The following is a 21,173-nucleotide window of genomic DNA, read 5'->3' on the forward strand; positions in this document are numbered from 1 at the left end:
CCGCTCTAGGGAGAGTGGGGACAAGTACAATTTTTGCATAAAGTAAGAGGTGTATTATGTCTCTTTAAGTAAATAGAATAGAATTGGCAAAACACCATTTTTCCTTGAAACGCTATTAGTCTGTTAAATGGCGGACATGGAAAAGAAAAATTAGATACTGCAGTAGAAGGTGGAACCGAACTCCCAAGCTCCTGCTTGCATGCACGGGAGGCTACCCACTAGACCACAGAGATAGACAATGCTTGCATCTGGCAGGATTGATGCTCATTATTTTGTTGATTTTTAGACCACGCATTCTTTAGACAGTTTATGTGGAGTAAAGAGATTATTTGTTTTAAAGAACATTAAACACATTCCCTTTTGTGTGCAAATTGTGCTTGTCCCATGCTCCATAGTGAGGTCATAAAGCAAACTTGTGAATGATTCAAATGATCACATAGTTGGTTTAGGCAATTTGCCACATTTTAAAAAACTAGTTCACATTTTTTGCTTTTGGGCCCCTCTAGGGAGAGTGGGGCAAGTACATTCTTTACGCAAAAACAAGAGGCGTTTTATGTCTATTTAAGTAAATAAAATAGAATACAATTTGTAAAAGATATTTTATCTCTAGAAGGCTATTTGCAAAGTTATTAGAAGGGGATGCAAAACCAACAGCGAGCAGTCTCAGCCGTATTCAAACTCTCAACCTTTCCCTTACTAGGTGGGCCAGTTTACCACTTAGCTACAACAGCCTGCTAATAGTTTAAAAGCCAGGGCCAGTTCCTATCAATATCCTATTCAGTCAGGCAAGCCAGCCAGTCAGTAGACAAGGTGCCATCAACAGAACTGCTGTGGTGGAGTAGTGGTAAGGTCACGGGCTAGCAAGCACAGGGCTAACGGTTCGATTCCACCCTCAGGCTGGTTAACGCTATGAAAGATTCCATAACATACATAATATGCTATGGAAAGGTATAAATAACATATATGTAATATGATATGGGTACAGGTATAATAAAGGTTAAATATAATTGGGGGTCAATAAATATATCATAGGGGAAACAAATAATAGGGGGTAGAGGGATATAGGATGGAAGAGTCTATGAAGAATAACTGATAGAATGGGGAGGGTGAGGAGACTGGAGGGGAGGGGGAAAACAGGGAGCTGAGGAGACTGAATGGGAAAAAACATAGGGAGGGGAGAAGACTGGGTGGGCAGGAAATGTGGGTGGGCAGGGTAAAATAGGAGGGGAGGAGACTGGATTGGAAAAACATAGGGAGGGGAGGAGACTGGAAGGGAAAAACATAGGAAGGGGAGGAGACTGGATGGGAAAAATAGGGGAGGAAGTGGAATGGGGGAAAACATAGGGAGGAGAGGAGACTGAATGGGGAAAACATAGGGAGGGGAGGAGACTGAATGGGGGAAAACATAGGGAGGGGAGGAGACTGAATGGGGAAAAACATAGGAAGAGGAGGAGACTGGATGGGAAAAACATAGGAAGGGGAGGAGACTGGAAGGGAAAAACATAGGAAGGGGAGGAGACCGGATGAGAAAAATAGGGGAGGAAGCTGAATGGGGGAAACATGGGAGGGAAGGAGACTGGATGAGAGAAATTGGAGGGGAGGAGACCGGAAGGGGAGGATACTCGGTGGGGAAAAAGTAGAGATGTGGATAGGCTAGAAAAAATGGGAGGGGGAGGAGACTGGTTAGGAAAAAGGGATCTAAAGGAGGAGGGGACTGGATGGGGGAAAATGGAGGGAGGAGACTGTGGGAACAAAGTAGGGATCTGGATGGGAAAGGAGACTGGGTAAAAAGTCTGGGACCTGTTTTATTTTTGTTTGTTTGTTTTGTTTTTATATCACGATAGGGAAGGGTAGCGGGAGTAAAAGGGAGAGCTGTCTGTTTGGGAAAAAATAGGATACGGATCTGGATTGGGAGGAGGCAGGTTGGTAAAATTAGTATGTGGTTGAGGGAGGGGACTATTTGAGAAAAGAATATAAAGATATGGATCTGGTGTGAGTGTAGGGGGGTTGAGAAGGAATGGGATGTGTCGTCTGGAGGGGTATATGGTTGGGAAAAAGTAGAGGGAGAGGAGGTAGATCGAAATTGTGATGGAATTATGTGATGGAAGAGCAGATAGTATCAGTAGGGCACACAGAGGGGTTTAATAGGTAGGATCATCTAGAAAGAAGATGTGCTGTCAGAGATGTAAAACATGAATGTAACATCAGAATGTGGTGGGTTCTGGGATTATTAGAATGGGGTGTAGAGATTGTAATGATTGTGAGAGAGGATCTGCAATAAGGAAGGTGGGCTAGTAGGAATGTGTAAAGAGTGAGATCAGAATGGATCTGGCAGATCTACAATAGGCTTTGGGACATAGGGCTGTGGAAGAGATCTGTGAGGCAAGATCTGATTTACAAGAGAGTTTGGGCAATATGGTAACATGTGGGAACTAGTGAGGTGGAAGGGCAATATATAGCTATACTGATCGGTTCCAGCAGTATTAGTGGCTTAGGCCCCTTCTACTTTTCAAATGAGAGAAATTCTAAGGCTTACATGAATTGGCCGACATTGACAATTTGTGGGTTAGATATAGATTCTAGTGCCCATGTGGCATCGGTTGATGTGTATGTGTGTGGGTGTTTCTTTCTCCACAAGTCAAAGGAAAGGAGTGTAGGGCCTGTCAATGAGATAGTTTTTACTATAGCTAGAAGAATGGCTTTGGGCGGGGAAGCTAGGATGCTCTGTAAGCCTTCAAAGCAAATGTTCTGGGACACCATAAAGTAAGGGCCTCTCCTTGCACTGCTGCAGGGATCACAGATGTACTTTCTTTTTTTATGGACATGGGTTGCTGTGTTCAGGCAGTAGCTCTCAGACAGCAAAGAAACCATATGATTTCATCAGAAACAAAGAAGAAGACCTGTATCCTTTGGATTGCTAGTTGCAAAGGGGGACACAACATGCAGAACCGTTCAGAAAGTCAACCGTTTGCTTGCAAGGCTGCTAAGCAGGGCACCGGGTGAAACAAGGCCAGTAGCCATTATTTTTTCTGATTTTATGCCATGAATGCTTGGCAGATGACTTAGCTAACCATTAAGCTATAATTCTCCGTCCTACAGAGGGCAGACAGGGCCGGTACCCATCACTTTTTCTGATTTTAGACCATTAAAGGGACATGAAAGTCAACATTTTTCATTCGTGATTCAGACAAGACATACAATTTTAAACAGCTTTCCACTTTGCTTCTATTATCTCATTTTCTTTGTTCTCGTGGTAGCCTTTGATGGAAAAAAGCATACAGTACCTAGGTAGGCTCAGGAACAGCAATGCACTTCTGGGAGCTTGCTGCTGATTGGTAGCTGCACATATTTGCCTCTTCTCATTGGCTCACTCAAAAGGTTCAGCTAGCTTCCAGAAGTGTGTTGTTGTTGCTTCAACGAAGGATATCAAAAGAATAGACCAAATTTGACAATAGAAGTTAATTGGTAAGTTGTTATACAATTGTATGCTCTGTCTGATGCACAAAATGTTTCTTTAATGCAAGAAAGATTGTCTGAACAGTAAAGTGATGACACGTGCCAAGGGAATAAAATAGATATAAGTTTGCTACATCCAAAAAAAATCATCTTTGCACCAGAGTCAACAACTAGGCCACAACAGTAAAGAGATGGCTTTCTGTAAGAAAATAAAATAGAGTCAAATAACATTTCCAAAACAAACATTAACATTCAGCCTGCTAGAAGAACATGCACCATGAAGAACCTGCACCAGATGATGGTTTACAAACTTCCACTGGTAGCTCAGGTACGCTAAGCACCGCACCACCACGGAGTCCTATGCTTGACCCTGTCTGGGCAACTACCAAATCTGTTTATGATTTTGGACAATTAATAAGGAAACAGCAGTAATTGAGATCATTTGCTTTAAACAGCATTAAAGGGACATGAAACCCAACATTTTTCTTTCATGATTGAGGTAGAACATACAATTTGAAACAACTTTCCCCTTTACTTCTATTATCAAATTTGTTTCATTCTCTAGGTAGCATTCATTTGTTGAAGGAGCAGCAATGCACTACTGGTCCCTAGCTGACCCCATGGGTGAGCCAATGACAATAGGCATATATATGCAGCCACCAATCAGCAGCTAGCATCCAGGTGTTTTGCTGCTCCTGAGCTTCCCTAGGTTAACCCTTCAACAAACGATAACAACTTTATGCTTTGAATCATGAATGTCTAATTATGATTTCACTGTCCCTTTAACTGCATCTTCCTTTTGTTAAAAAAATACAATTAAAAAATAAAAATTGTGCTTGTCTCATGCTCTATAAAGACGTCAAAATGCAAATTTGGTCGCCTGCAAATCATGATTTAGCCAAGGCAATTTGTAAACCATCACCCAAAAGGGAACACGCTGTAAGCAACATCTAGTCACAGCTGGATTTGAACTCTTAACCTTCAGCTTTGAAGGCAACAAAGTTTACCACTAAGCCATCATGGGACACTATGATTGGGCAAGGCTGGATCAGGCATCACAGAATTTATATTTTTATTTAGTTTCTTTTTAAAAGGACATAAAGTGCGCACGCTGTAAGCAACATCTTGAAACAGCTGGATTCGAACTCTTGACCTTTAGCTTTGAAGGCAACAACGTTTACCACTAAGCCATCATGGGACACTATGATTGGTTAAGGCTGGATCAGGCATCACAGAATTTATATATTTATTTAGTTTCTTTTTAAAAGGACATAAAGTGCACACGCTGTAAGCAACATCTAGTCACAGCTGGATTCAAACTCTTGACCTTCAGGTTTGAAGGCAACAAAGTTTACCACTAAGCCATCATGGGACACTGTGATTGGTCAAGGCTGGATCAGGCATCACAGAATTGATATATTTATTTAGTTTCTTTTTAAAAGGACATAAAGTGCATCTTTTTTTTTTTTCTTTTTTTTTATAACAATTGTGCTTGTCCCATGCTTCATAGAGTGGTCAAATAGCTAATGCGAAGGCAACTTGCAACAGTTTGAAAAGCTAGGATACAGAATTTCATTTTTGGCCGCTCTAGGGAGAGTGGGGACAAGTACAATTTTTGCATAAAGTAAGAGGTGTATTATGTCTCTTTAAGTAAATAGAATAGAATTGGCAAAACACCATTTTTCCTTGAAACGCTATTAGTCTGTTAATTGGCGGACATGGAAAAGAAAAATTAGATACTGCAGTAGAAGGTGGAACCGAACTCCCAAGCTCCTGCTTGCATGCACGGGAGGCTACCCACTAGACCACAGAGATAGACAATGCTTGCATTTGGCAGGATTGATGCTCATTATTTTGTTGATTTTTAGACCACGCATTCTTTAGACAGTTTATGTGGAGTAAAGAGATTATTTGTTTTAAAGAACATTAAACACATTCCCTTTTGTGTGCAAATTGTGCTTGTCCCATGCTCCATAGTGAGGTCATAAAGCAAACTTGTGAATGATTCAAATGATCACATAGTTGGTTTAGGCAATTTGCCACATTTTAAAAAACTAGTTCACATTTTTTGCTTTTGGGCCCCTCTAGGGAGAGTGGGGCAAGTACATTCTTTACGCAAAAACAAGAGGCGTTTTATGTCTATTTAAGTAAATAAAATAGAATACAATTTGTAAAAGATATTTTATCTCTAGAAGGCTATTTGCAAAGTTATTAGAAGGGGATGCAAAACCAACAGCGAGCAGTCTCAGCCGTATTCAAACTCTCAACCTTTCCCTTACTAGGTGGGCCAGTTTACCACTTAGCTACAACAGCCTGCTAATAGTTTAAAAGCCAGGGCCAGTTCCTATCAATATCCTATTCAGTCAGGCAAGCCAGCCAGTCAGTAGACAAGGTGCCATCAACAGAACTGCTGTGGTGGAGTAGTGGTAAGGTCACGGGCTAGCAAGCACAGGGCTAACGGTTCGATTCCACCCTCAGGCTGGTTAACGCTATGAAAGATTCCATAACATACATAATATGCTATGGAAAGGTATAAATAACATATATGTAATATGATATGGGTACAGGTATAATAAAGGTTAAATATAATTGGGGGTCAATAAATATATCATAGGGGAAACAAATAATAGGGGGTAGAGGGATATAGGATGGAAGAGTCTATGAAGAATAACTGATAGAATGGGGAGGGTGAGGAGACTGGAGGGGAGGGGGAAAACAGGGAGCTGAGGAGACTGAATGGGAAAAAACATAGGGAGGGGAGAAGACTGGGTGGGCAGGAAATGTGGGTGGGCAGGGTAAAATAGGAGGGGAGGAGACTGGATTGGAAAAACATAGGGAGGGGAGGAGACTGGAAGGGAAAAACATAGGAAGGGGAGGAGACTGGATGGGAAAACATAGGGGGGAGGAGACTGGATGGGGAAAACATAGGGAGGGGAGGAGACTGAATGGGGAAAACATAGGGAGGGGAGGAGACTGAATGGGGGAAAACATAGGGAGGGGAGGAGACTGAATGGGGAAAAACATAGGAAGAGGAGGAGACTGGATGGGAAAAACATAGGAAGGGGAGGAGACTGGAAGGGAAAAACATAGGAAGGGGAGGAGACCGGATGAGAAAAATAGGGGAGGAAGCTGAATGGGGGAAACATGGGAGGGAAGGAGACTGGATGAGAGAAATTGGAGGGGAGGAGACCGGAAGGGGAGGATACTCGGTGGGGAAAAAGTAGAGATGTGGATAGGCTAGAAAAAATGGGAGGGGGAGGAGACTGGTTAGGAAAAAGGGATCTAAAGGAGGAGGGGACTGGATGGGGGAAAATGGAGGGAGGAGACTGTGGGAACAAAGTAGGGATCTGGATGGGAAAGGATACTGGGTAAAAAGTCTGGGACCTGTTTTATTTTTGTTTGTTTGTTTTGTTTTTATATCACGATAGGGAAGGGTAGCGGGAGTAAAAGGGAGAGCTGTCTGTTTGGGAAAAAAATAAGATACGGATCTGGATTGGGAGGAGGCAGGTTGGTAAAATTAGTATGTGGTTGAGGGAGGGGACTATTTGAGAAAAGAATATAAAGATATGGATCTGGTGTGAGTGTAGGGGGGTTGAGAAGGAATGGGATGTGTCGTCTGGAGGGGTATATGGTTGGGAAAAAGTAGAGGGAGAGGAGGTAGATCGAAATTGTGATGGAATTATGTGATGGAAGAGCAGATAGTATCAGTAGGGCACACAGAGGGGTTTAATAGGTAGGATCATCTAGAAAGAAGATGTGCTGTCAGAGATGTAAAACATGAATGTAACATCAGAATGTGGTGGGTTCTGGGATTATTAGAATGGGGTGTAGAGATTGTAATGATTGTGAGAGAGGATCTGCAATAAGGAAGGTGGGCTAGTAGGAATGTGTAAAGAGTGAGATCAGAATGGATCTGGCAGATCTACAATAGGCTTTGGGACATAGGGCTGTGGAAGAGATCTGTGAGGCAAGATCTGATTTACAAGAGAGTTTGGGCAATATGGTAACATGTGGGAACTAGTGAGGTGGAAGGGCAATATATAGCTATACTGATCGGTTCCAGCAGTATTAGTGGCTTAGGCCCCTTCTACTTTTCAAATGAGAGAAATTCTAAGGCTTACATGAATTGGCCGACATTGACAATTTGTGGGTTAGATATAGATTCTAGTGCCCATGTGGCATCGGTTGATGTGTATGTGTGTGGGTGTTTCTTTCTCCACAAGTCAAAGGAAAGGAGTGTAGGGCCTGTCAATGAGATAGTTTTTACTATAGCTAGAAGAATGGCTTTGGGCGGGGAAGCTAGGATGCTCTGTAAGCCTTCAAAGCAAATGTTCTGGGACACCATAAAGTAAGGGCCTCTCCTTGCACTGCTGCAGGGATCACAGATGTACTTTCTTTTTTTATGGACATGGGTTGCTGTGTTCAGGCAGTAGCTCTCAGACAGCAAAGAAACCATATGATTTCATCAGAAACAAAGAAGAAGACCTGTATCCTTTGGATTGCTAGTTGCAAAGGGGGACACAACATGCAGAACCGTTCAGAAAGTCAACCGTTTGCTTGCAAGGCTGCTAAGCAGGGCACCGGGTGAAACAAGGCCAGTAGCCATTATTTTTTCTGATGTTATGCCATGAATGCTTGGCAGATGACTTAGCTAGCCATTAAGCTATAATTCTCCGTCCTACAGAGGGCAGACAGGGCCGGTACCCATCACTTTTTCTGATTTTAGACCATTAAAGGGACATGAAAGTCAACATTTTTCATTTGTGATTCAGACAAGACATACAATTTTAAACAGCTTTCCACTTTGCTTCTATTATCTCATTTTCTTTGTTCTCGTGGTAGCCTTTGATGGAAAAAAGCATACAGTACCTAGGTAGGCTCAGGAACAGCAATGCACTTCTGGGAGCTTGCTGCTGATTGGTAGCTGCACATATTTGCCTCTTCTCATTGGCTCACTCAATAGGTTCAGCTAGCTTCCAGAAGTGTGTTGTTGTTGCTTCAACGAAGGATATCAAAAGAATAGACCAAATTTGACAATAGAAGTTAATTGGTAAGTTGTTATACAATTGTATGCTCTGTCTGATGCACAAAATGTTTCTTTAATGCAAGAAAGATTGTCTGAACAGTAAAGTGATGACACGTGCCAAGGGAATAAAATAGATATAAGTTTGCTACATCCAAAAAAAATCATCTTTGCACCAGAGTCAACAACTAGGCCACAACAGTAAAGAGATGGCTTTCTGTAAGAAAATAAAATAGAGTCAAATAACATTTCCAAAACAAACATTAACATTCAGCCTGCTAGAAGAACATGCACCATGAAGAACCTGCACCAGATGATGGTTTACAAACTTCCACTGGTAGCTCAGGTACGCTAAGCACCGCACCACCACGGAGTCCTATGCTTGACCCTGTCTGGGCAACTACCAAATCTGTTTATGATTTTGGACAATTAATAAGGAAACAGCAGTAATTGAGATCATTTGCTTTAAACAGCATTAAAGGGACATGAAACCCAACATTTTTCTTTCATGATTGAGGTAGAACATACAATTTGAAACAACTTTCCCCTTTACTTCTATTATCAAATTTGTTTCATTCTCTAGGTAGCATTCATTTGTTGAAGGAGCAGCAATGCACTACTGGTCCCTAGCTGACCCCATGGGTGAGCCAATGACAATAGGCATATATATGCAGCCACCAATCAGCAGCTAGCATCCAGGTGTTTTGCTGCTCCTGAGCTTCCCTAGGTTAACCCTTCAACAAACGATAACAACTTTATGCTTTGAATCATGAATGTCTAATTATGATTTCACTGTCCCTTTAACTGCATCTTCCTTTTGTTAAAAAAATACAATTAAAAAATAAAAATTGTGCTTGTCTCATGCTCTATAAAGACGTCAAAATGAAAATTTGGTCTCCTGCAAATCATGATTTAGCCAAGGCAATTTGTAAACCATCAGCCAAAAGGGAACACGCTGTAAGCAACATCTAGTCACAGCTGGATTTGAACTCTTAACCTTCAGCTTTGAAGGCAACAAAGTTTACCACTAAGCCATCATGGGACACTATGATTGGGCAAGGCTGGATCAGGCATCACAGAATTTATACATGTATTTAGTTTCTTTTTAAAAGGACATAAAGTGCGCACGCTGTAAGCAACATCTAGACTCAGCTAGATTCAAACTCTTGACCTTCAGCTTTGAAAGCAACAAAGTTTACCACTAAGCCATCATGGGACACTATGACTGGCCAAGGCTGGATCAGGCATCACAGAATTTATATTTTTATTTAGTTTCTTTTTAAAAGGACATAAAGTGCGCACGCTGTAAGCAACATCTAGAAACAGCTGGATTCGAACTCTTGACCTTCAGCTTTGAAGGCAACAACGTTTACCACTAAGCCATCATGGGACACTATGATTGGTTAAGGCTGGATCAGGCATCACAGAATTTATATATTTATTTAGTTTCTTTTTAAAAGGACATAAAGTGCACACGCTGTAAGCAACATCTAGTCACAGCTGGATTCGAACTCTTGACCTTCAGGTTTGAAGGCAACAAAGTTTACCACTAAGCCATCATGGGACACTGTGATTGGTCAAGGCTGGATCAGGCATCACAGAATTGATATATTTATTTAGTTTCTTTTTAAAAGGACATAAAGTGCATCTTTTTTTCTTTTGCTTTTTTTTTATAACAATTGTGCTTGTCCCATGCTTCATAGAGTGGTCAAATAGCTAATGCGAAGGCAACTTGCAACAGTTTGAAAACCTAGGATACAGAATTTCATTTTTGGCCGCTCTAGGGAGAGTGGGGACAAGTACAATTTTTGCATAAAGTAAGAGGTGTATTATGTCTCTTTAAGTAAATAGAATAGAATTGGCAAAACACCATTTTTCCTTGAAACGCTATTAGTCTGTTAATTGGCGGACATGGAAAAGAAAAATTAGATACTGCAGTAGAAGGTGGAACCGAACTCCCAAGCTCCTGCTTGCATGCACGGGAGGCTACCCACTAGACCACAGAGATAGACAATGCTTGCATCTGGCAGGATTGATGCTCATTATTTTGTTGATTTTTAGACCACGCATTCTTTAGACAGTTTATGTGGAGTAAAGAGATTATTTGTTTTAAAGAACATTAAACACATTCCCTTTTGTGTGCAAATTGTGCTTGTCCCATGCTCCATAGTGAGGTCATAAAGCAAACTTGTGAATGATTCAAATGATCACATAGTTGGTTTAGGCAATTTGCCACATTTTAAAAAACTAGTTCACATTTTTTGCTTTTGGGCCCCTCTAGGGAGAGTGGGGCAAGTACATTCTTTACGCAAAAACAAGAGGCGTTTTATGTCTATTTAAGTAAATAAAATAGAATACAATTTGTAAAAGATATTTTATCTCTAGAAGGCTATTTGCAAAGTTATTAGAAGGGGATGCAAAACCAACAGCGAGCAGTCTCAGCCGTATTCAAACTCTCAACCTTTCCCTTACTAGGTGGGCCAGTTTACCACTTAGCTACAACAGCCTGCTAATAGTTTAAAAGCCAGGGCCTGTTCCTATCAATATCCTATTCAGTCAGGCAAGCCAGCCAGTCAGTAGACAAGGTGCCATCAACAGAACTGCTGTGGTGGAGCAGTGGTAAGGTCACGGGCTAGCAAGCACAGGGCTAACGGTTCGATTCCACCCTCAGGCTGGTTAACGCTATGAAAGATTCCATAACATACATAATATGCTATGGAAAGGTATAAATAACATATATGTAATATGATATGGGTACAGGTATAATAAAGGTTAAATATAATTGGGGGTCAATAAATATATCATAGGGGAAACAAATAATAGGGGGTAGAGGGATATAGGATGGAAGAGTCTATGAAGAATAACTGATAGAATGGGGAGGGGAGGAGACTGGAGGGGAGGGGGAAAACAGGGAGGAGAGGAGACTGAGGAGACTGAATGGGAAAAAACATAGGGAGGGGAGAAGACTGGGTGGGCAGGAAATGTGGATGGGCAGGGTAAAATAGGAGGGGAGGAGACTGGATTGGAAAAACATAGGTAGGGGAGGAGACTGGAAGGGAAAAACATAGGAAGGGGAGGAGACTGGAAGGGAAAAACATAGGAAGGGGAGGAGACTGGATGGGAAAAAAAGGGGAGGAAGTGGAATGGGGAAAACATAGGGAGGAGAGGAGACTGAATGGGGGAAAACATAGGGAGAGGAGGAGACTGAATGGGGAAAAACATAGGAAGAGGAGGAGACTGATCGGAAAAACATAGGAAGGGGAGGAGACTGGAAGGGAAAAACATAGGAAGGGGAGGAGACCGGATGAGAAAAATAGGGGAGGAAGCTGAATGGGGGAAACATGGGAGGGAAGGAGACTGGATGAGAGAAATTGGAGGGGAGGAGACCGGAAGGGGAGGATACTCGGTGGGGAAAAAGTAGAGATGTGGATAGGCTAGAAAAAATGGGAGGGGGAGGAGACTGGTTAGGAAAAAGGGATCTAAAGGAGGAGGGGACTGGATGGGGGAAAATGGAGGGAGGAGACTGTGGGAACAAAGTAGGGATCTGGATGGGAAAGGAGACTGGGTAAAAATTCTGGGACCTGTTTTATTTTTGTTTGTTTGTTTTGTTTTTAAATCACGATAGGGAAGGGTAGCGGGAGTAAAAGGGAGAGCTGTCTGTTTGGGAAAAAAACATAATTTATGCTTACCTGATAAATTTATTTCTCTTGTAGTGTATCCAGTCCACGGATCATCCATTACTTATGGGATATTAACTCCTCCCCAACAGGAAGTGCAAGAGGATTCACCCAGCAGAGCTGCTATATAGCTCCTCCCCTAACTGCCATTACCAGTCATTCGACCGAAAACATGCAGAGAAAGGAAAACCATAGGGTGCAGTGGTGACTGTAGTTTAATGGAAAAATTACCTGCCTTAAAGTGACAGGGCGGGCCGTGGACTGGATACACTACAAGAGAAATAAATTTATCAGGTAAGCATAAATTATGTTTTCTCTTGTTAAGTGTATCCAGTCCACGGATCATCCATTACTTATGGGATACCAATACCAAAGCTAAAGTACACGGATGACGGGAGGGACAGGCAGGCTCTTTATACGGAAGGAACCACTGCCTGAAGAACCTTTCTCCCAAAAACAGCCTCCGAAGAAGCAAAAGTGTCAAATTTGTAAAATTTGGAAAAAGTATGAAGAGAAGACCAAGTTGCAGCCTTGCAAATCTGTTCAACAGAAGCCTCATTCTTAAAGGCCCAAGTGGAAGCCACAGCTCTAGTAGAATGTGCTGTAATTCTTTCAGGAGGCTGCTGTCCAGCAGTCTCATAGGCTAACCGTATTATGCTACGAAGCCAAAAGGAGAGAGAGGTAGCCGAAGCTTTTTGACCTCTCCTCTGACCAGAATAAACGACAAACAGGGAAGACGTTTGTCGAAAATCCTTAGTTGCCTGTAGATAAAATTTCAGGGCACGGACTACATCTAGATTGTGTAGCAGACGTTCCTTTTTCGAAGAAGGATTAGGACACAAAGATGGAACCACAATCTCTTGATTGATATTCCTGTTAGTGACCACCTTAGGTAGGAACCCAGGTTTAGTACGCAGAACTACCTTGTCTGAATGAAAAATCAGATAAGGAGAATCACAATGTAAGGCAGATAACTCAGAGACTCTTCGAGCCGAGGAAATCGCCATTAAAAACAGAACTTTCCAAGATAACAACTTGATATCAATGGAATGAAGGGGTTCAAACGGAACCCCCTGTAAAACATTAAGAACTAAGTTCAAACTCCATGGTGGAGCAACAGTTTTAAACACAGGCTTGATCCTAGCTAAAGCCTGACAAAAAGCTTGAACGTCCGGAACTTCTGACAGACGTTTGTGTAAAAGAATGGACAGAGCTGAAATCTGTCCCTTTAAGGAACTAGCGGATAAACCCTTTTCTAAACCTTCTTGTAGAAAAGACAATATCCTCGGAATCCTAACCTTACTCCATGAGTAACTCTTGGATTCGCACCAATATAAGTATTTGCGCCATATCTTATGGTAAATCTTTCTGGTAACAGGCTTCCTAGCCTGTATTAAGGTATCAATAACTGACTCAGAAAAACCACGTTTTGATAAAATCAAGCGTTCAATTTCCAAGCAGTCAGCTTCAGAGAAATTAGATTTTGATGTTTGAAGGGACCCTGGATCAGAAGGTCCTGTTTCAGAGGTAGCGACCAAGGTGGACAGGATGACATGTCCACTAGATCTGCATACCAAGTCCTGCGTGGCCATGCAGGCGCTATTAGAATCACTGATGCTCTCTCCTGTTTGATTCTGGCAATCAATCGAGGAAGCATCGGGAAGGGTGGAAACACATAAGCCATCCCGAAGGTCCAAGGTGCTGTCAAAGCATCTATCAGAACCGCTCCCGGATCCCTGGATCTGGACCCGTAACGAGGAAGCTTGGCGTTCTGTCGAGACGCCATGAGATCTATCTCTGGTTTGCCCCAACGTCGAAGTATTTGGGCAAAGACCTCCGGATGAAGTTCCCACTCCCCCGGATGAAAAGTCTGACGACTTAAGAAATCCGCCTCCCAGTTCTCCACTCCCGGGATGTGGATTGCTGACAGGTGGCAAGAGTGAGACTCTGCCCAGCGAATTATCTTTGATACTTCCATCATTGCTAGGGAGCTTCTTGTCCCTCCCTGATGGTTGATGTAAGCTACAGTCGTGATGTTGTCCGACTGAAACCTGATGAACCCCCGAGTTGTTAACTGGGGCCAAGCCAGAAGGGCATTGAGAACTGCTCTCAATTCCAGAATGTTTATTGGTAGGAGACTCTCCTCCTGATTCCATTGTCCCTGAGCCTTCAGAGAATTCCAGACAGCGCCCCAACCTAGTAGGCTGGCGTCTGTTGTTACAATTGTCCAGTCCGGCCTGCTGAATGGCATCCCCCTGGACAGATGTGGCCGAGAAAGCCACCATAGAAGAGAATTTCTGGTCTCTTGATCCAGATTCAGAGTAGGGGACAAGTCTGAGTAATCCCCATTCCACTGACTTAGCATGCACAATTGCAGCGGTCTGAGATGTAGGCGTGCAAAGGGTACTATGTCCATTGCTGCTACCATTAAGCCGATCACCTCCATGCATTGAGCTACTGACGGGTGTTGAATGGAATGAAGGACACGGCATGCATTTTGAAGCTTTGTTAACCTGTCTTCTGTCAGGTAAATCTTCATTTCTACAGAATCTATAAGAGTCCCCAAGAAGGGAACTCTTGTGAGTGGAAAGAGAGAACTCTTCTTTTCGTTCACCTTCCATCCATGCGACCTTAGAAATGCCAGTACTAACTCTGTATGAGACTTGGCAGTTTGAAAGCTTGAAGCTTGTATCAGAATGTCGTCTAGGTACGGAGCTACCGCAATTCCTCGCGGTCTTAGTACCGCCAGAAGAGCACCCAGAACCTTTGTGAAGATTCTCGGAGCCGTAGCCAATCCGAATGGAAGAGCTACAAACTGGTAATGCCTGTCTAGAAAGGCAAACCTTAGATACCGGTAATGATCTTTGTGAATCGGTATGTGAAGGTAAGCATCCTTTAAATCCACTGTGGTCATGTACTGACCCTTTTGGATCATGGGTAAAATTGTCCGAATAGTTTCCATTTTGAACGATGGAACTCTTAGGAATTTGTTTAGGATCTTTAAATCCAAGATTGGCCTGAAAGTTCCCTCTTTTTTGGGAACCACAAACAGATTTGAGTAAAACCCTTGTCCTTGTTCCGACCGCGGAACCGGATGGATCACTCCCATTAATAAAAGATCTTGTACGCAGCGTAGAAACGCCTCTTTCTTTATTTGGTTTGTTGACAACCTTGACAGATGAAATCTCCCTCTTGGGGGAGAGAATTTGAAGTCTAGAAGGTATCCCTGAGATATGATCTCTAACGCCCAGGGATCCTGGACATCTCTTGCCCAAGCCTGGGCGAAGAGAGAAAGTCTGCCCCCCACTAGATCCGTTCCCGGATCGGGGGCCCTCGATTCATGCTGTCTTAGGGGCAGCAGCAGGTTTCCTGGCCTGCTTGCCCTTGTTCCAGGACTGGTTAGGTCTCCAGCCTTGTCTGTAGCGAGCAACAGCTCCTTCCTGTTTTGGTGCAGAGGAAGTTGATGCTGCTCCTGCTTTGAAATTACGAAAGGAACGGAAATTAGACTGTCTAGCCTTAGGTTTGGCTCTGTCTTGAGGCAGGGCATGGCCTTTACCTCCTGTAATGTCAGCGATAATTTCTTTCAACCCGGGCCCGAATAAGGTCTGCCCTTTGAAAGGTATATTAAGCAATTTAGATTTAGAAGTAACGTCAGCTGACCAGGATTTTAGCCACAGTGCTCTGCGTGCCTGAATGGCGAATCCGGAATTCTTAGCCGTAAGTTTAGTTAAATGTACTACGGCATCTGAAATAAATGAGTTAGCTAACTTAAGGGCTTTAAGCTTGTGTGTAATCTCATCTAATGGAGCTGATTCAAGTGTCTCTTCCAGAGACTCAAACCAAAATGCTGCTGCAGCCGTGACAGGCGCAATGCATGCAAGAGGTTGCAATATAAAACCTTGTTGAACAAAAATTTTCTTAAGGTAACCCTCTAACTTTTTATCCATTGGATCTGAAAAGGCACAGCTATCCTCCACCGGGATAGTGGTACGCTTAGCTAAAGTAGAAACTGCTCCCTCCACCTTAGGGACCGTTTGCCATAAGTCCCGTGTGGTGGCGTCTATTGGAAACATCTTTCTAAATATCGGAGGGGGTGAGAACGGCACACCGGGTCTATCCCACTCCTTAGTAACAATTTCAGTAAGTCTCTTAGGTATAGGAAAAACATCAGTACTCGCCGGTACCGCAAAATATTTATCCAACCTACACATTTTCTCTGGTATTGCAACTGTGTTACAATCATTCAGAGCCGCTAACACCTCCCCTAGTAATACACTGAGGTTTTCCAGCTTAAATTTAAAATTTGAAATATCTGAATCCAGTTTGTTTGGATCAGAACCGTCACCCGCAGAATGAAGCTCTCCGTCCTCATGTTCTGCAAATTGTGACGCAGTGTCTGACATGGCCCTAATATTATCAGTGCACTCTGTTCTCACCCCAGAGTGATCACGCTTACCTCTTAGTTCTGGTAATTTAGCCAAAACTTCAGTCATAACAGTAGCCATATCCTGTAATGTGATTTGTAATGGCCGCCCAGATGTACTCGGCGCTACAATATCACGCACCTCCCGAGCGGGAGATGCAGGTACTGACACGTGAGGCGAGTTAGTCGGCATAACTCTCCCCTCGTTGTTTGGTGAAATATGTTCAATTTGTACAGATTGACTTTTATTTAAAGTAGCATCAATATAGTTAGTACATAAATTTCTATTGGGCTCCACTTTGGCTTTAGCACATATAGCACAGATATCTTCCTCTGAATCAGACATGTTTAACACACTAGCAAATAAACTAGCAACTTGGAAATACTTTTCAAGTAATTTACTATAATATGAAAATGTACTGTGCCTATAAGAAGCACAGAAAAAGTTATGACAGTTGAAAATTAATAAACTGAAAAGTTATAGCATCAAATCTTTGTAAAAAACACAATTTTAGCAAAGGATTGCTCCCATTAGCAAAGGATAACTAACCCTGATAGCAGAAAAATAAAAAAAAAAAATAAAAAAAAAATACAGAAATAAACGTTTTTTTATCACAGTCAACTACAATCTCACAGCTCTGCTGTGAGTGATTACCTCCCTCAAAACAAGTTTTGAAGACCCCTGAGTTCTGTAGAGATGAACCGGATCATGCAGGGAAGACAATAAACTTCTGACTGAATTTTTTGATGCGTAGCAAAAGCGCCAAAAAAGGCCCCTCCCTTGATTGAAGGTATGAAACTAAGTATAATCACCACAGTCCTCTCACACATCCTATCTATTCGTTGGGTGCAAGAGAATGACTGGTAATGGCAGTTAGGGGAGGAGCTATATAGCAGCTCTGCTGGGTGAATCCTCTTGCACTTCCTGTTGGGGAGGAGTTAATATCCCATAAGTAATGGATGATCCGTGGACTGGATACACTTAACAAGAGAAACATAGGGAGGGGAGGAGACTGAATGGGGGAAAACATAGGGAGGGGAGGAGACTGAATGGGGAAAAACATAGGAAGAGGAGGAGACTGGATGGGAAAAACATAGGAAGGGGAGGAGACTGGAAGGGAAAAACATAGGAAGGGGAGGAGACCGGATGAGAAAAATAGGGGAGGAAGCTGAATGGGGGAAACATGGGAGGGAAGGAGACTGGATGAGAGAAATTGGAGGGGAGGAGACCGGAAGGGGAGGATACTCGGTGGGGAAAAAGTAGAGATGTGGATAGGCTAGAAAAAATGGGAGGGGGAGGAGACTGGTTAGGAAAAAGGGATCTAAAGGAGGAGGGGACTGGATGGGGGAAAATGGAGGGAGGAGACTGTGGGAACAAAGTAGGGATCTGGATGGGAAAGGAGACTGGGTAAAAAGTCTGGGACCTGTTTTATTTTTGTTTGTTTGTTTTGTTTTTAAATCACGATAGGGAAGGGTAGCGGGAGTAAAAGGGAGAGCTGTCTGTTTGGGAAAAAATAGGATACGGATCTGGATTGGGAGGAGGCAGGTTGGTAAAATTAGTATGTGGTTGAGGGAGGGGACTATTTGAGAAAAGAATATAAAGATATGGATCTGGTGTGAGTGTAGGGGGGTTGAGAAGGAATGGGATGTGTCGTCTGGAGGGGTATATGGTTGGGAAAAAGTAGAGGGAGAGGAGGTAGATCGAAATTGTGATGGAATTATGTGATGGAAGAGCAGATAGTATCAGTAGGGCACACAGAGGGGTTTAATAGGTAGGATCATCTAGAAAGAAGATGTGCTGTCAGAGATGTAAAACATGAATGTAACATCAGAATGTGGTGGGTTCTGGGATTATTAGAATGGGGTGTAGGGATTGTAATGATTGTGAGAGAGGATCTGCAATAAGGAAGGTGGGCTAGTAGGAATGTGTAAAGAGTGAGATCAGAATGGATCTGGCAGATCTACAATAGGCTTTGGGACATAGGGCTGTGGAAGAGATCTGTGAGGCAAGATCTGATTTACAAGAGAGTTTGGGCAATATGGTAACATGTGGGAACTAGTGAGGTGGAAGGGCAATATATAGCTATACTGATCGGTTCCAGCAGTATTAGTGGCTTAGGCCCCTTCTACTTTTCAAATGAGAGAAATTCTAAGGCTTACATGAATTGGCCGACATCGACAATTTGTGGGTTAGATATAGATTCTAGTGCCCATGTGGTATCGGTTGATGTGTATGTGTGTGGGTGTTTCTTTCTCCACAAGTCAAAGGAAAGGAGTGTAGGGCCTGTCAATGAGATAGTTTTTACTATAGCTAGAAGAATGGCTTTGGGCAGGGAAGCTAGGATGCTCTGTAAGCCTTCAAAGCAAATGTTCTGGGACACCATAAAGTAAGGGCCTCTCCTTGCACTGCTGCAGGGATCACAGATGTACTTTCTTTTTTTTATGGACATGGGTTGCTGTGTTCAGGCAGTAGCTCTCAGACAGCAAAGAAACCATATGATTTCATCAGAAACAAAGAAGAAGACCTGTATCCTTTGGATCGCTAGTTGCAAAGGGGGACACAACATGCAGAACCGTTCAGAAAGTCAACCGTTTGCTTGCAAGGCTGCTAAGCAGGGCACCGGGTGAAACAAGGCCAGTAGCCATTATTTTTTCTGATTTTATGCCATGAATGCTTGGCAGATGACTTAGCTAACCATTAAGCTATAATTCTCCGTCCTACAGAGGGCAGACAGGGCCGGTACCCATCACTTTTTCTGATTTTAGACCATTAAAGGGACATGAAAGTCAACATTTTTCATTCGTGATTCAGACAAGACATACAATTTTAAACAGCTTTCCACTTTGCTTCTATTATCTCATTTTCTTTGTTCTCGTGGTAGCCTTTGATGGAAAAAAGCATACAGTACCTAGGTAGGCTCAGGAACAGCAATGCACTTCTGGGAGCTTGCTGCTGATTGGTAGCTGCACATATTTGCCTCTTCTCATTGGCTCACTCAATAGGTTCAGCTAGCTTCCAGAAGTGTGTTGTTGCTGCTTCAACGAAGGATATCAAAAGAATAGACCAAATTTGACAATAGAAGTTAATTGGTAAGTTGTTATACAATTGTATGCTCTGTCTGATGCACAAAATGTTTCTTTAATGCAAGAAAGATTGTCTGAACAGTAAAGTGATGACACGTGCCAAGGGAATAAAATAGATATAAGTTTGCTACACCCAAAAAAAATCATCTTTGCACCAGAGTCAACAACTAGGCCACAACAGTAAAGAGATGGCTTTCTGTAAGAAAATAAAATAGAGTCAAATAACATTTCCAAAACAAACATTAACATTCAGCCTGCTAGAAGAACATGCACCATGAAGAACCTGCACCAGATGATGGTTTACAAACTTCCACTGGTAGCTCAGGTACGCTAAGCACCGCACCACCACGGAGTCCTATGCTTGACCCTGTCTGGGCAACTACCAAATCTGTTTATGATTTTGGACAATTAATAAGGAAACAGCAGTAATTGAGATCATTTGCTTTAAACAGCATTAAAGGGACATGAAACCCAACATTTTTCTTTCATGATTGAGGTAGAACATACAATTTGAAACAACTTTCCCCTTTACTTCTATTATCAAATTTGTTTCATTCTCTAGGTAGCATTCATTTGTTGAAGGAGCAGCAATGCACTACTGGTCCCTAGCTGACCCCATGGGTGAGCCAATGACAATAGGCATATATATGCAGCCACCAATCAGCAGCTAGCATCCAGGTGTTTTGCTGCTCCTGAGCTTCCCTAGGTTAACCCTTCAACAAACGATAACACCTTTATGCTTTGAATCATGAATGTCTAATTATGATTTCACTGTCCCTTTAACTGCATCTTCCTTTTGTTAAAAAAATACAATTAAAAAATAAAAATTGTGCTTGTCTCATGCTCTATAAAGACGTCAAAATGCAAATTTGGTCGCCTGCAAATCATGATTTAGCCAAGGCAATTTGTAAACCATCAGCCAAAAGGGAACACGCTGTAAGCAACATCTAGTCACAGCTGGATTTGAACTCTTAACCTACAGCTTTGAAGGCAACAAAGTTTACCACTAAGCCATCATGGGACACTATGATTGGGCAAGGCTGGATCAGGCATCACAGAATTTATACATGTATTTAGTTTCTTTTTAAAAGGACATAAAGTGCGCACGCTGTAAGCAACATCTAGACTCAGCTGGATTCAAACTCTTGACCTTCAGCTTTGAAATCAACAAAGTTTACCACTAAGCTATCATGGGACACTATGATTGGCCAAGGCTGGATCAGGCATCACAGAATTTATATTTTTATTTAGTTTCTTTTTAAAAGGACATAAAGTGCGCACGCTGTAAGCAACATCTAGAAACAGCTGGATTCGAACTCTTGACCTTCAGCTTTGAAGGCAACAACGTTTACCACTAAGCCATCATGGGACACTATGATTGGTTAAGGCTGGATCAAGCATCACAGAATTTATATATTTATTTAGTTTCTTTTTAAAAGGACATAAAGTGCACACGCTGTAAGCAACATCTAGTCACAGCTGGATTCGAACTCTTGACCTTCAGGTTTGA

Source organism: Bombina bombina, chromosome 7, assembly GCF_027579735.1.
Source record: "Bombina bombina isolate aBomBom1 chromosome 7, aBomBom1.pri, whole genome shotgun sequence".
Lineage (NCBI taxonomy): Eukaryota > Metazoa > Chordata > Amphibia > Anura > Bombinatoridae > Bombina > Bombina bombina.